Source organism: Erinaceus europaeus, chromosome 13, assembly GCF_950295315.1.
Source record: "Erinaceus europaeus chromosome 13, mEriEur2.1, whole genome shotgun sequence".
In the NCBI taxonomy this organism is placed as follows: Eukaryota; Metazoa; Chordata; class Mammalia; order Eulipotyphla; family Erinaceidae; genus Erinaceus; species Erinaceus europaeus.
The window spans coordinates 80758560-80772883 of NC_080174.1; the positions used below are offsets into that span (position 1 = coordinate 80758560).

The 14324-nt window shown below is 41.8% G+C and overlaps 1 long non-coding RNA gene across 1 annotated transcript in view; it reads left to right on the plus strand.

Moving 5' to 3' along the window:
- The window catches only part of LOC132542562 (uncharacterized), a 32250-nt gene extending 18832 nt beyond the window's left edge, over positions 1-13418 (plus strand). The window contains exon 3 of the long non-coding RNA XR_009553560.1: positions 12456-13418. This is a non-coding gene — a long non-coding RNA (uncharacterized LOC132542562). The remainder of the gene's footprint in view (positions 1-12455) is intronic.
- Positions 13419-14324: the final 906 nt, after the last annotated feature.

Below are 14324 nucleotides of genomic sequence, written 5' to 3' on the forward strand. Positions count from 1 at the left end.
CTCCAGATTCATGAGCTCCTGCTCCAAACAAAGCATCAGAATTCCATTCTATCTGTTTGTTACTATTTTCCTGCGATTGCCTAGAGCACTCATCACGGAAACATGCCTGCCACTGAAGATAGAGAGGGTCTGGGAGTGCAGCACGAGCCAGTTCTTTCCAGTCTTGTGGTGTATTTAAATGCTGGTAAAAGCTTCTCAAAACGGACTTGGTCCATGGAGAGTGCATACCGTCCTCCCTGACTGCTTGCCTGAGCGTTCCAAGTTCTTTCGAGGAATATGGCTGCCACGGCTGAGGGTTTTGTTTAGAAGGGGCCAAGTTTACCGGGAATGTGTGGATATGGTCCGGTGGCGCTGGAGAGGGAGCTACAGAAGTGGAAAGTTCAGTAGAAACTGCTGTAGTGGCTGCAGGGGAGACTAAACGCATATCTACGGGGACGGAGCTCCCGGGGTGGACTGCACATGGTTTAAAATCCTTAAATGCTGAAAAAATATCCTTTAGCTCTCGTATCTCAGCCACTAGATCTCTTAATGGTGATGTATCAGCAGGGGGCGGGGTCAGGGACGAGGAAGCCTCAGGCGGAGCTGAAACCGCGGCAGCAGGGGCCGGGGGCGGGGTCAGGAAAATGGAAGCTGCAGGCGGAGCTGAAACTGGGACAGCAGGGGCAGGGGCGGGGTTCAGGAACGCAGAAGCTGCAGGCAGAGTTGAAACCGCGGAGGCAGGGGCCGTGGGCGAAGCTGAAACCGGGATGGAAGGGGCAGGGTTCAGGAACGCAGGCGGAGCTGAAACCGGGATGGAAGGGGCGGGGTTCAGGAACGCAGGCGCCTCAGGCGGAGCTGAAACGGAAGCTGAAACCGGGACGGAAGGGGCAGGGTTCAGGAACGCAGGCGGAGCTGAAACCGGGACGGAAGGGGCGGGGTTCAGGAACGCAGGCGCCTCAGGCGGAGCTGAAACGGAAGCTGAAACCAGGACGGAAGGGGCAGGGTTCAGGAACGCAGGCTGAGCTGAAACCTGAACGGCGGAAGGGGGTGGGGTCAGAGGAGGAGCGTCCGAACACGTGTGCGTGTCTGTGGGAACGGAATTCTTGGGTTTAGCCGCTGATCGCTTAGGATGTCTAAGTCTTAAGCACATGTGATTTAACTCTCGTACCTCAGCCTCAAGGTCACTTATCCTTATGGCATACCACGTTTTACATATCTTGAAAGTGGCGACCACAGTTAAAAAAATCCAAGGGGTAGCGAAAATGAAACCTTTTATGACAGCGGGAATCTGTCCCAGGTCAAGAAATAATGACTGGGACACCTCCTCATAAAACGAGAAATTTCCCATAGTGGAGGGAAACGCGGGGCCACAGAAGTGGGCGGATGCCACTTACCTGTGTCTGGGCGGTTTCGGAGACCTCAGGCCGGGCGTGGTGTGGGTACGGAACACGATGGGCGCCAGATGTTGTTGAGGTGGTCTGGTGTCGGGCTGCACCGCGGAGAAGAGAGCGGACGTCCAGAGCAAAGGGGTACACAGATCTTTATTATAGGATGGGGGGGAGGTTTGGTTCAGACCACGTGGAGCCAGCCAGCAATGGCCGACCACGGGGGGAGAGCAGGGAGCGAGACCTCAGAGAGGGAGAGCCGAGAGCCCAGAGAGAGCGAGGGGAGGGGTGAGGGGGCTTTTTATTGGGCGACAACCAGGGGTGACGTGTAGGGCCAGGATTGGTTGAAAGGGGGCACTCTAGGATTTAGCGAGGCATAGGAAAACCTGGGGGCGGAGCCAGGATTGGTTGAAAGGGGGCACTCTAGGATTTAGCGGGGCATAGAAAAACCTGGGGGCGGAGACTGCATCAGAATAAGTCCTCAGCAACACTGTGCCTTTCAATAGGTGAATTCAGGCCATTGACATTTATTGATATCTAATGTTGAAGATATTTTAACACCATTCTTGTAGAGTTTTAGAGTGTTCTGATATACGGCCTATTTGTGGTGGTCTGACTGTTTATAGGAGACCTTTCAGAACTTCTTTCAGGGCAGGCTTGGTGATAGTTGATTCCTTCAACTGTTGCTTGTCTGAGGTTTTTATGCCTCCATCTAGTCTGAATGACAGTCTATGCAGGATACAGTATTCTTGGTTTAAAGCCTTTCTCACTGAGCACTCAATAGATACCTTGCCATTCTTTTCTGGCCTGTAGTGTTTGTGTGGAGAAGTCTTCTGCTAATCTTATGGGTTTTCCTGTGTATGGAGGTCTTTGGTTTTTCTCTTGCAGCCTTCAGGATCCTTTCTTTATCCTTATTCCATTCTATTGTAAATAGGATGTATCTTGTTGTCTTTAAGTCTGGCTTAATTCTGTTTGGTTCCCTCTGGGCTTCTTGAACCTTTTATGTCTTTGATGTTGTCTAGACTAGAGAAGTTCTTAGTTATTATGTCCTGAAGAATGCTTTCTTTCCCTCCCTCTCTTTCTTCCTCTGGTAAGCCAAAAATACATATATTATTTCTTTTGAAGTCATCCCATAGGTCTCTGTTGTTGTTTTCAGTATCTCTTAATCTCTTTTTGAGATCTCTTACTTATTTTTTAGTTGTCTCTAATTTGTCCTCGATTTTGCTAATTCTGTCTTCAGCCTCATTTAGTCTATTCTCTCTCCCCTATACTGTTTTCTGGAATTCATCTATTTTGTTACCCTGTTGTGATACTGTATTAGCTTGTTCAGCTAGTTGTGTTCTTAGCTCAGCTGTTTCAGCTTTCAGCTCTCTAATAACGTTGAGATAATTAGGGTTTTCTTCCAGAGTCTCATTTGTTATTTCTGCATTTCTGATAACAATTCTTTCAAACTCTTTACTCACTCCTGTGATTATTCCCTTAACTAGTGTTTGGATGTTGACCTTATTATTTTGTGCTTCACCCTTTGGGGGTCTTTTAGCTGGACTCTTGTCCTGGTTCATTTCTCCAATATTTCTTCTTGTTGGTTTAACCATTCTAAATAGTATGTTATGAGGTCCCTCTCTCAGTACTTTTCAAATTACTGATCACTCTTGCCTGGATTGATTTGTGTCTAAGTAAGGTACTTAAAGGGTTCACAGTTGTGGTAATTGACAGTTGTGTCAATATTATTTTAATCCCTGAGTTGGAGCTCAGTGGCTTAAAATCCTCTTTTGTTCTTTTTCTTCCCTGTGGGCTATGGTAACCTTAGGGCTTTTAAACTATAAGTAGGCTTCTTAACTTAATCCCTCCTTCCTGACCAAGAGATAGAGAGATCAGGGTAGGGGGGAGATAATACAGTGATTGTGCAAAAAGACTTTCACACCCCAAGGATCCAAAGCTCCAGGCTCCATTCAGCTTCTCTGCCAAGCCAGGCAGCACTGCTGGGCCCTGTGAGTTTCTAAACAACTCCCATTTGAAGTGTAGGTTTTGAGACCATTTTTAACCATGTTCTCATCATGAGAACAATGTGGACAGGCTCCCACTATACAGCCCTACTACTAGGACACCAGGGTGTAGATCTTCTCTTGAGTTTCCTGGTCAGTTTTCTGTTCCCAGATGTCAGCACAGGGCCTCCTCCATAGCTGCTCCAGCCTCTGAGGGCAGTAGCAATGGAGACTCACAGTTGCATTTGGTGAGTCTAAGGGGAGTCCTCTCCTCCCTTAAGCTGTCTTTTTATTGCCAAAACAGACTGGAGGGGGTGCCTCAACTGGTAAACTGCTGGACTATCATCAGCAGCTCAATCTCTCCTTAGGCTCCTCTCTGTCCACAAGCCACATGTGTTCATACTCACTGGTAATTTGGTGGGTTCCTGAAGTCGTTCTAATCCTGTCTTGTTGCTGTCCCAGGTGATCTCCTTTGGTATTCCTAGTTGACCCAGGAGAGGAGAGAAACACAGCTGTTACTGCTCCGTAGCCCCACCCAAATCTGAGTATTTAAATAAGATCAGGTATTCTGTTATATAATTTAAGATAGAGTTACCCCACAGTCACTCACCTGGACATATCATCTAAATTAAAATATGTTACACTTAGGCTGGCAAAATAGTTCACTTTGTATCATGTGTTTGCTTTGTTATGGGCAAAACCCAGGTTTGAGTCTGGCCCCCACTACACTGAGGGAGGTTTAGGTGCTGTGTGTCTTTCTACCTGTCCATCTGTCTCTGTCTTTCTATCTGAAAAAGCTGACCTAGACTAATAAAGTCCCTGTGATGACAGAGAAAAAAAGAGAGAGAGACAGAGAGAGAGACAGAGAGAGACAGAGAGAGGCAGAATGAGAGAGGAAAAAGAAAATAATACTTGCAGAGTATTAGTCTCCTTAGTCTGAAATATTGTTGAATGATTCTGTTTGTCTATACAAATATCATTAAAAGTCACAGAGGTTATTTTTAGCTTCAGACACCTGGAGTAGCTTCTCTCACACCTTACTTAGAATGTTAGTGTATATTCTCATGTGATACGTGAGTTGTCTTTGTAGCTCTCATCTGCATTAATTATTAAAGATTAGAAATTTTAGCTGGGATGCTGACTGAAGCCTTATTACTGACTTTGCTTGGATGTGCTGAACATTGTGTGTAAGGGCAGATCAGTTCCCAGCGGCAGGCATTTGTGTCATCCTGGTCACCAGAGTCAAGTTATGCACATTTCTACATGTGGACGGTGGAACACCTCTAAATTCCCCTCGAATCAGTCTTTAGATTGGGTTTTATATTTTTCTCTGAAAAACTTTTAGTTCTCTTAGTATATGCCAGTTTCTTCCATGTTCCCAGAATTATACATCATATCCCTTATTATTGATATTGAATATATACACTAGAAATTGAAATAACAGCTGCTACCTTCAAATCTCTCTCTTGGTTTCACTTGTAGTCCCCTCACCATGTGTAAGGTCGATGTATTACTAAGCTATAAACATGGAATTTTATTACAGTTGTTTTACATTACATTTATTAGTGTAAAACTCTAGCGGGTGGTCTGGAAGATGGAACAGTGGATAAAGCATTGGACTCTCAAGCATGAGATCTTGGGTTCAATCCCCAGCAGCACACATCTCAGAGTGATGTCCGGTTCTCTCTTTCCTCTTATCTTTCTCATTAATAAATAAGTAAATAAAACCTTTAAAAAAACAAGTAAGTAAATAAAACTCTAGTGGTACAGATTAATGTAAACTACCTCAATGATAATATAAGGTAGGCACTCGATTAGCCACAACCTGTACTACTGTTTTCTAACCCTTTGATCACAGTACTATGCCAGGATAGCCTGAGGGTGCTTCTTCCTGAACAAGTGCTCTCTGGGTTGGAGAGAACTCAACTGGAGACAATCTAGGCTGCTGCATAGGAGAGGGATCAGGAACTCGTGCTGCACTAACATCGCAGGAGATACACTCTGGAACTCTCGGAGCCGAAAAGCAATTCCAAGTGTTTTTACTCAGAAAAGCAGCTTGTATATATACCAGCCAAGTAGGGTGGAAACAGGATGTGATGTAGAGAGGGTGGAGCAAAAAGACAGTGGTGGAAATCAGGGTGACTACGAGAGGGGGCGGAGCAAAAAGACATCATGAACCAGTGGGGATTAAACCAATGCCCTGGAGGGAGGGTGGTGCTTAGTTAACAGTGGTTTATGTAAATAGACCGCAGCTTTAAGTGGGATCAAACCAATGCCCTACAGGCATGGTGGTGCTTAGTTAAGTAGGATTAGAGACAGAAGCTTTAAGCCGGGGGAGCTGGCATACTACCCAACAATATTATTTCTATTTCTTAATTTCTTTGTATTAGTGATTTAATAATGTTTTATAAGATCATTAGATTAGGGGCTGGGTCAGAGCACTCCTGGTTGAGCACATATATTACAACACACAAGGACTGGGTTTTAAGGTCCCCACCCTCAGGGGGGAAAGCTTTGCAAGTGGTGAAGCAGGGCTGTAGGTGTCTCTCTCTGTCTCTCCCCTTACTATTTCTACCCTCCTCCTCTCAATTTCTGGCTGTCTCTATCCAATAAATAATTAAAGATAATAAAATTTTTTAAAAAGAAGCTTAAAGAATAAATGAGATAAGATTACAGGGGCATAGTTCCACCCTTCACCCATTAGCACAATTCTGCCCACCTACCCCCCATGATAATACCATTATTTTCACAAACTCTTAGAGACAGTATAAAAATATTTTTAGAAGTTCATATGCTTTAATTTTTTTTTTTGTCTCCAGGCTTATCTCTGGGGCTCAGGGCTGGCAGTACAAATCTACTGTTCTTGGTGGACATTTTTTTTTTCATTTTATTGGATAGGACAGAGAGAACTTGAGAGAGGAGAGGGAGATAAAGAAGGAGAGAGATAGAGAGAGACACCTGCAGACCTGCTTCACCACCTGTGAATTGACTCCCCTGCAGGTAGGGAGCGGGGCCTAGAACCTAGGTCTTTATGCAGGTCCTTGCACTTAGTATGTATGTATAACCAGGTGTGCCACCGCCGGCCCCCTGTTTTAATCTTTTATATTGCACACATGAACAAACTAATCCAATAGCAATCTTTAAACAAATACAGATCAATTTGGTAACAGATAGAAACTATAGCAATAAGTGTCCTTGACCACAATAAGTGACAGATGAAACTCCTTGACTTAACTTCCCCACTCCCCCAAATTACTTTATTTAATAGAGAACCAGCTAGTGGGAGTTAACACAATTGTGCAAAAGATTTTCATGCTTGAGAGTTTAGGTTTTCAGGCTCAATTCCAGGCCCTACCAAAAGCCAAAAGCTGAAAAGTGGAAATGGTACACAGGCAGCTTGACTCTTAAGTCAATGATCCTTTTTTATTTGTTATTAGTCTTTCTTTTTTATTTGTTATTCACAGTATGTTAGAAGATTGTAAGATTACAGTGTCTAGTACCACACCACATCCACCACCAAAATTCTGTATCTCCACCCTCCCAAAGACAGCCACCAAAGTTTTTATAAGTCTTACAGTTTGCTTGCTTCTGTTTTCTTTGGATATTATTATTATTGTTGTTGTTGTTATTATTTTTTTTATTTTGGCAAGTTCATGTAAGTCAGATCTATAGATTCCACATATGAGTGAAACCAACTATTAGTTGTCTTTCATCTCTCTACTTATTTCACTAAGCATAATCTCCAATTCCAAAGGACACAATATCTTTTTTTTTTTATTGCAGAGTAGTATTCCATGGAATACAGACCCCATAACTTCTTTAGTCAGTCAGTCATCTATTGATAGGCATTTAGGCTGCATCCACTCTTTGGCTATTGTGAATAATGCATCTATGAACATAGTGGTGCATATGTCCCTAGAAACCAGATGGTTTCCCTAATGAGTGGAATATAGAAAACTAAAACACCCCATCAGCTGGGGCCTTCTTCGGGGAGTCCTGAAACTCCCAATGAGATATGATGGGCCTAGACCTTTAATAAACCCCTCTCTCCATTGTTACCGGTCATTTCTATCAGGAACAACACAATAGACTCCTTTGTGGCCCCCATAGGCCCTTGCCCTCAACTTGAATCAACAATGGTAGAGAATGTTTCATCCTCCAAAGGGAGACTGGACAATATACTCTATGCTACACCTGAGGAAGATGGGTCCTGAAATTGGGGCAGCTTGGTATGTTCCTACTTATGACCACAGAATGTGAGCTTAGATCTACAGGGATACAGAGGTCACATAGGCTCCTAAGCTGAATATGGGCCCCAGATAACATCAAATCGATGGGGCTTACAGTCAACAATATTTATACACATTTCCCATATTTGGGAGCTACTCTCTTCCTTGATCCAGCTTTCTGGTCCTTCTGCCAGCCATGACATCATCTCCCTAGACAATAATTAGGATCTACCTGCATATCAGATTTCGGGCTCAGGCAAAAAATAAATAAATAAAAATAAAATAAAATAAAATAAACACTAGTATAGTCACAGGCCCTTTGGAATATAATTAAAAAATGTCTACTAGCTACCTACAAAATGGAGGGACCCCCCAATGCTTCATCTGCACTATTCCAGTCTTTATGTCCATGATTGGTCAACATTTTGTTTGGCTTTGTATGTTAACTCTCTCTTCAACCATCAGGTTCCAGATGCCAGCATGTTGCCAAACAGACTTCCCTGGACAGACAACCCCACCAATGTGCCTTGGAGCTCTGCCTCCCCAGGGCCCCACCCCACTAGGGAAAGAGAGAGACAGGCCGGGAGTATGGATCTACCTGTCATCACCCATGTTCAGTGGGGAAGCAATTACAGAAGCCAGACCTTCCACCTTCTGCATCCCACAATGACCCTGGGTCCATACTCCCAGAGGGATAAAGAATAGGAAAGCTATCAGGGGAGGGGATGGGATACGGAGTTCTGGTGGTGGGAATTGTGTGAAGTTGTACCCCTCTTATTCTATGTTTAGTCAGTGTTTCCTTTTTATAAATAAAAAATTAAATTGAAAAATTATCCATGACTTGGATTAAAATAAAAAAAAAGAAAATTGAAGCACATGAGCTCCTAAAAGAAGAAAGGAAGGAAGGAAGAACGAAAGAAAGAAAGAAAGGAAAGGAAAGGAAAGTTGCCATCCTGTCTCTAATACTTTGTGAGAACTCTGGGGGGGGGGGGTTGGGGTCGGACACAGAACTTTGGTGGAGGTGTGGTGTGGAACTATGCATCTGTTATCTTATAGTCTTGTAGATCACTATTAAATCATTAATAAAAAGTAAAAATAGGGAGCCTAGCGGTAGCACAGCGGGTCAAACACACGTGCTGCAAAGCTCAAGGACTGGCATAAGGATCCCGGTTCCAGACCCCTGCAGGTGAGTCACTTTACAAGTGGTGAAGCAGGTCTGCAGGTGTCTATCTTTCTCTCCCCCCTCTGTCTTCCCCTCCTCTCTCCATTTCTCTCTGTCCTATCCAACAAAGATGAAAACAACAATAACTACAACAATAAAAAACAAAGGCAACAAAAGGGAATAAATAAAATTTTAAAAGTAAAAATAAAGTTAAAAATTTTTCAATCCTTTCTAATCACATCACAGTTCCTCTATTTCTCTCAGCTACTGTTCATCGCTTTAGCATTTAAAACTATCTACCTATGTCATTTATCTTTTTTGTATCATTTTCCATTATAATACAAACATCCACGCTGTGCTCTCAGTTTAGAGGCATTAGCAAAAACAAAAACAAAAAAACAAACAAAAAAAACTTATTGAATAAATAATGAGTGGTAAGAAGAACATAATTAGTGATTCAAGTAAAATATGCAATGACTTCTAGTTGCTGAGGTTTGAGATTTGTCTTAAACCAATGTTGGTTTCTTCAACCGATTTGGGTGCGTACCAAGTTATACAAAGCTCTCTGCGTTAAAGAGAATCTCTCCATGATCAGACATACCAGATACATGGCAGCTTAGTCCCTTTCTTGCTTGCATTCCTTTTGCCTTTGGAGGAGATGAAGTAGCTTGGCTTCCATGGAAACAAAAGTAATCATTCTTTTTGTCATTAAGATCTGGCTGAGACCAGACTTCCCTGGACAGACAACCTCACCAATGTGCCCTGGAGCTCTGTTTCCCCAAGCCCTTCCCCACTAGGGAAAGAGAGAGTCAGGCTGGGAGTATGGATTGACCTGTCGATGCCCATGTTCAGCAGGGAAGCAATTACAGGAGCCAGACCTTCTGCCTTCTGCATCCCACAAGGATCTTGGGTCCATACTCCCAGAGGGTTAAAGAATAGGAAAGCTATCAGGGGAAGGGAGGGGGTGGGATATCGAGGTCTGGTGGTGGGAATTGTGTGAAGTTGTACCCCTCTTATCCTATGGTTTAGTCAATGTTTCCTTTTTATAAATAAAAAATAAAAAAAAATCAAGATTTCTTGCTCAGAAGTACTAGAAAGTCTCATACGTGTCAAGCATACTTCCTAACTTCTTCCAGATCCATTTACATTCGTGGTATATTCAGATTCCCTCATCAGCAGAATTTATACCAGTAATGAAGCTTCTAATACCTTCATTTGAAAAGCTTTCATTAGCTTGATGTCAATATTGTTGTATCATGGTCTTCTTTCACTGAACAAATCATGCATTTCCAACTTGTAATGAAATGATACTATAAAAGGTTTTGCTTTCCTTAAAAAAACACGTGGAATTCATTTTCACATAAAGATAATTGTGCTCAGCATTGAAGGTACACACCGTGGTGAAGGCTTGGGTATTTACCAGCTCCATGCAGGGAAAACAAAGGAATTTAGTGGAGAAACTACAGCTCTTAGTCTGTAAAAAATGAAGTTAAAATATAAATATTGAATCAGAGGCTAGCTAGTTTTCTCCCCCATGTAGAGATATTGTTGAGGCTATTATTTCCATCGAGTGTTTTTGTTTTGCAAAGTTTACATATAGTTATGTAAAATATCTGAGGGATCAGTGAACACAGCTGCATATAATTCGCACAGATTTATACTCCATTGCTAGAATTTTTTAATTTAATATGCAATTAATGGTATTTTCCCTTGTCACACTTTTCTCAGCCTCTGCACTTTTGTGGGCCAGAAATCTTCATGCCAACTACTGACAGGGAAAAATGTAATATCTGTCCAACATACCAAATTCTGATCCCAGTCTCTTTGTACGGCCATAACCATTTATTTTTCTTCCCCCTACATTGTATCATGAGCCTGCGATACAGAATTACTTTGCTTTCTGAAATGCTATGTAAAGTCAATGTTTCATTAGCCACTATATAATTTTATTCAGCCAAACTAGTACATTCATCTACTTAGGCAGAGGTTGGTTTATGCATGGGTGAATGATGAAGTCCTCTGGGACATTTCATGGAAAGTTTTCTGGATTTGAAAAGAAGACCTTCCCAAAGACAGAGAATTCACTCTTTTCTTCTTTTAGACAAGGTTACACAAGTTAAGTAATGCCTAGCACAGCTTCAGTCTCATAAAACCATGACAGTGTTGAGTGGTAGACTACATGATATGACAGAGTAGAAAGAAGTCTGGAGTCTTGGGAAGGTTATCAAGTCCCCTACTGAAATGATGACTAAAGTGTCAGACACTATCATTAACAATGTGTACACATATATATGCCTTTCATCTTCACACTAACTTACAAAGTGGTTGATTTTATTATTTATATTTTATAATTGAACAAAGTAGAGCAAAAGTAGAGCAAAAGAAGGTTAATGTGCCAAGGTCACTCTCCTTATTTGATTTTTCACCTTTTTATTTTAGAAAATTTTAAATACATAGTAGAAAAATGAATCCCCATGTACCCATCAATCCTCCAGTTTAAGCAATTAGTAACCCATGGCTAGTCTTGGCTCAGTGGTGTCCCTGTCCACTTTTCTGTGCCCCACATAATTTTGGATCAAATCCCAGATCTCCTGTTATTTCATTCTTGTTACTTATTATTTAATTCTGATACTTCATGCGTGACGAAAACTAAAAGCTACTTTTATTTGGGCATTTTGCTACCACTAAAACTCATCTGTAAAGATGAGTAACTTTGCCCTCCCAATAAATTAAGTATAAATAAGCTGAGCACAAAATATAAAAATCACCTGTAATAGTCTCACTGAGTGATATGAACTGATAATTATTCAGGGTGCTTCTTTTCCGTGTTTTGTGTAAGTTGATTTTGAATATGAGAATGCCTTTTCCTTCTGATTACCATCAGAGCACTGTCCATCCTCATCCCAATCCCTGTGGACTCTGGATACTGATTGCCTCTAGCTTTTTTTTTTTTTTTAAATCTTCTAGGATTTTAATCATGTTCTTGAAGACCTGTCTCTATTATTATTGCCCTGCTTCATCTGTGTGCCCTCTGCACTTTGTACAACATTTTCACAAAAAGTACTTCAATGACAATTGGCCATTATCTATCTACTGACTTTCCTGTCTAGACTGCAACGCACTGCAGGGAGGGATTGTTTGAAGTTATTTTGCTTTCTCTGTGTTGTTATAAGAAACAAGCCATCAAAACTCACTCTTGTAAGGTTGATGTTCAATGTAGAGTTGCCTGAATAATTCAGTGTCAGCTCTAACAGGATCCAATGGAAATTTTTTTTTTCTCTTGTCTTAGCAGTGGATGAGACCATATTACTCTTGAAAAACAGGGATGCTGTCTTGAGTAGGTGTCTTAAACAGTTGTAAAATGGCTTTGTATGACATATGAATTGACATGGCCCTGGGCCAGATCTATGGGGTTTACAGTGAACAGTATTTAGATACTTTTCCCATACTGGGAGCTACGATCTTTTCTGGTCCAGTTTTTTGGTCCTATTCCCAACTCTGACACCATCCTCCCAGACAATACTTTTAGCCCACCTGTGTGTTAGCTGTCCAGCCTAGGCAAAAATTAGTCTAGACCCAGGCCCACTGGAATATAGCTAAAATAGACTTCTTAGATTTTTCCAACATGAAAACCCCAAATCTCATCTACTATATTCTTACCATTAGGCTCCTGTACTAAACAATTTGTTCTGCTTTATATCTTAATGCTTTTCAGCCACCAAGTTGCAGATGCTGCCATAACACCAACCTGACTTCCCTGGGCAGATGACCTCACCAATGTGTCCTGGAACCCCACCTCTCCAGAGTCCTACCCCACCAGGGAAAAGTAGAAACACCGGGGGGGGGGGGGTTATGGATCGACCTGTCAACACCCATGTCCAGTGGAGAAGCAATTACAGAAGCCAGACCTTCCACCTTCTGCCCCCCACCCCAAGAATTTTGTTCCAACTCCAAGAAGCTTCCAGTAAAGGGGACAGGATACAGAACTCTGGTGCTGGGAACTGTATGGAATTATACCCCTCTTATCACACAATCTTGTCAGTCATTATTAAATCACTAATAAAATAAGTTTAAAAAATTTTTAATTGCTTTTTCTTTGGTCACTAGATAGCTCAGAGGTGAAGTCTTGGTTCTAACTTTGTGATGTGTTTGCAGTTCTCAGGGCATTTGCTCACTTACTAATTTTATTTTATTTTTCAATGTGAAATTTTTAGATTTGAAATATTTGACAACATCATTTTTGAGAAGTTGTGTCTTGAGCTGTCTTTTTTTTTTTTTTTTCTTTGTTCATGTCAGTAGTTTCCCTGTTGTGATAAACTCATGACTGACTTGTATCTAGATTTATTTAGGTAATTCCATAGTGATGGGCCAGCAAGATAACTCACCTGAAAGGGTGTCTTCTTTGTCATGAACAAAACATAGGTTCAAGTCTTGCCCCCACTGAACCATGGGAAGCTTTGGTGTGGTGGTGTTTATTTATTTACTTAATTATTTATTTTTCCCTCTCTCTTCATGTCTTCTTTACATATATCTAGAAAGGTTGGCATCTGAAGTTATTAAGAAGAATGAGCTAAGTGTTCTGCATGGAAAGAAATGTTAGAAACATGGAAAGAGGGAGTGACAAGGAAATTCTTACAATCTCTTTGAATCTAAGGGTCTAGAAAGAGCAGAAGAAAGCAAAGCTTACAGAAGTGGTAAGCTTCTTACCTATTCAGCGAAAGTCACCTTGGATTAGAAATTATTTGCTTTGGAGAAAACACAAAGAAATATGCTATTTTTCGCATCCCTAGATTTGTGGACTGGAATTCACATTCCCTGGAGTGTTTAAATGGTTTGTGAGAGCCATCCCACATCCTTTGAGGAATGAGACAGTTCACAAATAAACAGAGAAGAAAACCATCATTATCATGGAACAAATGTCGGTTTTGGAGGCAAGCCTGTCATTATTTGACTTCAGCCCTCTCATTTTTTCCCTTGACTTTTCCCTAATCACCTCCCAGCAGCTTTTTCAGTACCTCATCTTGCCTGTTTCAGGGCTTCCTTCTCTCAGTTGGGAGAGTTGTCTCTCACCAACAAAGGCTGCTTTGGTTCACTATTTTCATTTAAAGGTAAGCCCCATTTCCTTCCAAGGGAAGAGTCAAGTTTAGAAAGGACTTCATCTTTTGTTTCTTGTTTAGCTCTGTAGTCACATTTTCTAAAGACATTTACATTTCTACCCAACCTTGACTCTGAAGTGACTGTGTCTTCCAAATTTTGAATGTACCATCTCCATCTTTTCTTCTGGCTTTGTGATGTCCCTGTTGCTCTTAACGTCTTTGCCCTGGCTGCCTCCTAGTATTTTAGGACACTTTCCAGCAGTCACTGTTGTTTAGGTGGCTTTCTCTAACGCTACCTTCTCCACATGGACTATCTGTGTCATTTGGCATGTGAGCACATTTGTACATTTTTTGTTTGTTTTTCAGAGAGAGATGGAGAGAGAGAAACCAGAGCACTGAAATTTTTTCAATGCAGTGAGGGCCAGTCTTGAACCTGGGTTGTGGGATTGGCAAAGAAGTGCACTAGAGGGGTCCAGGTTGGTGGGTGC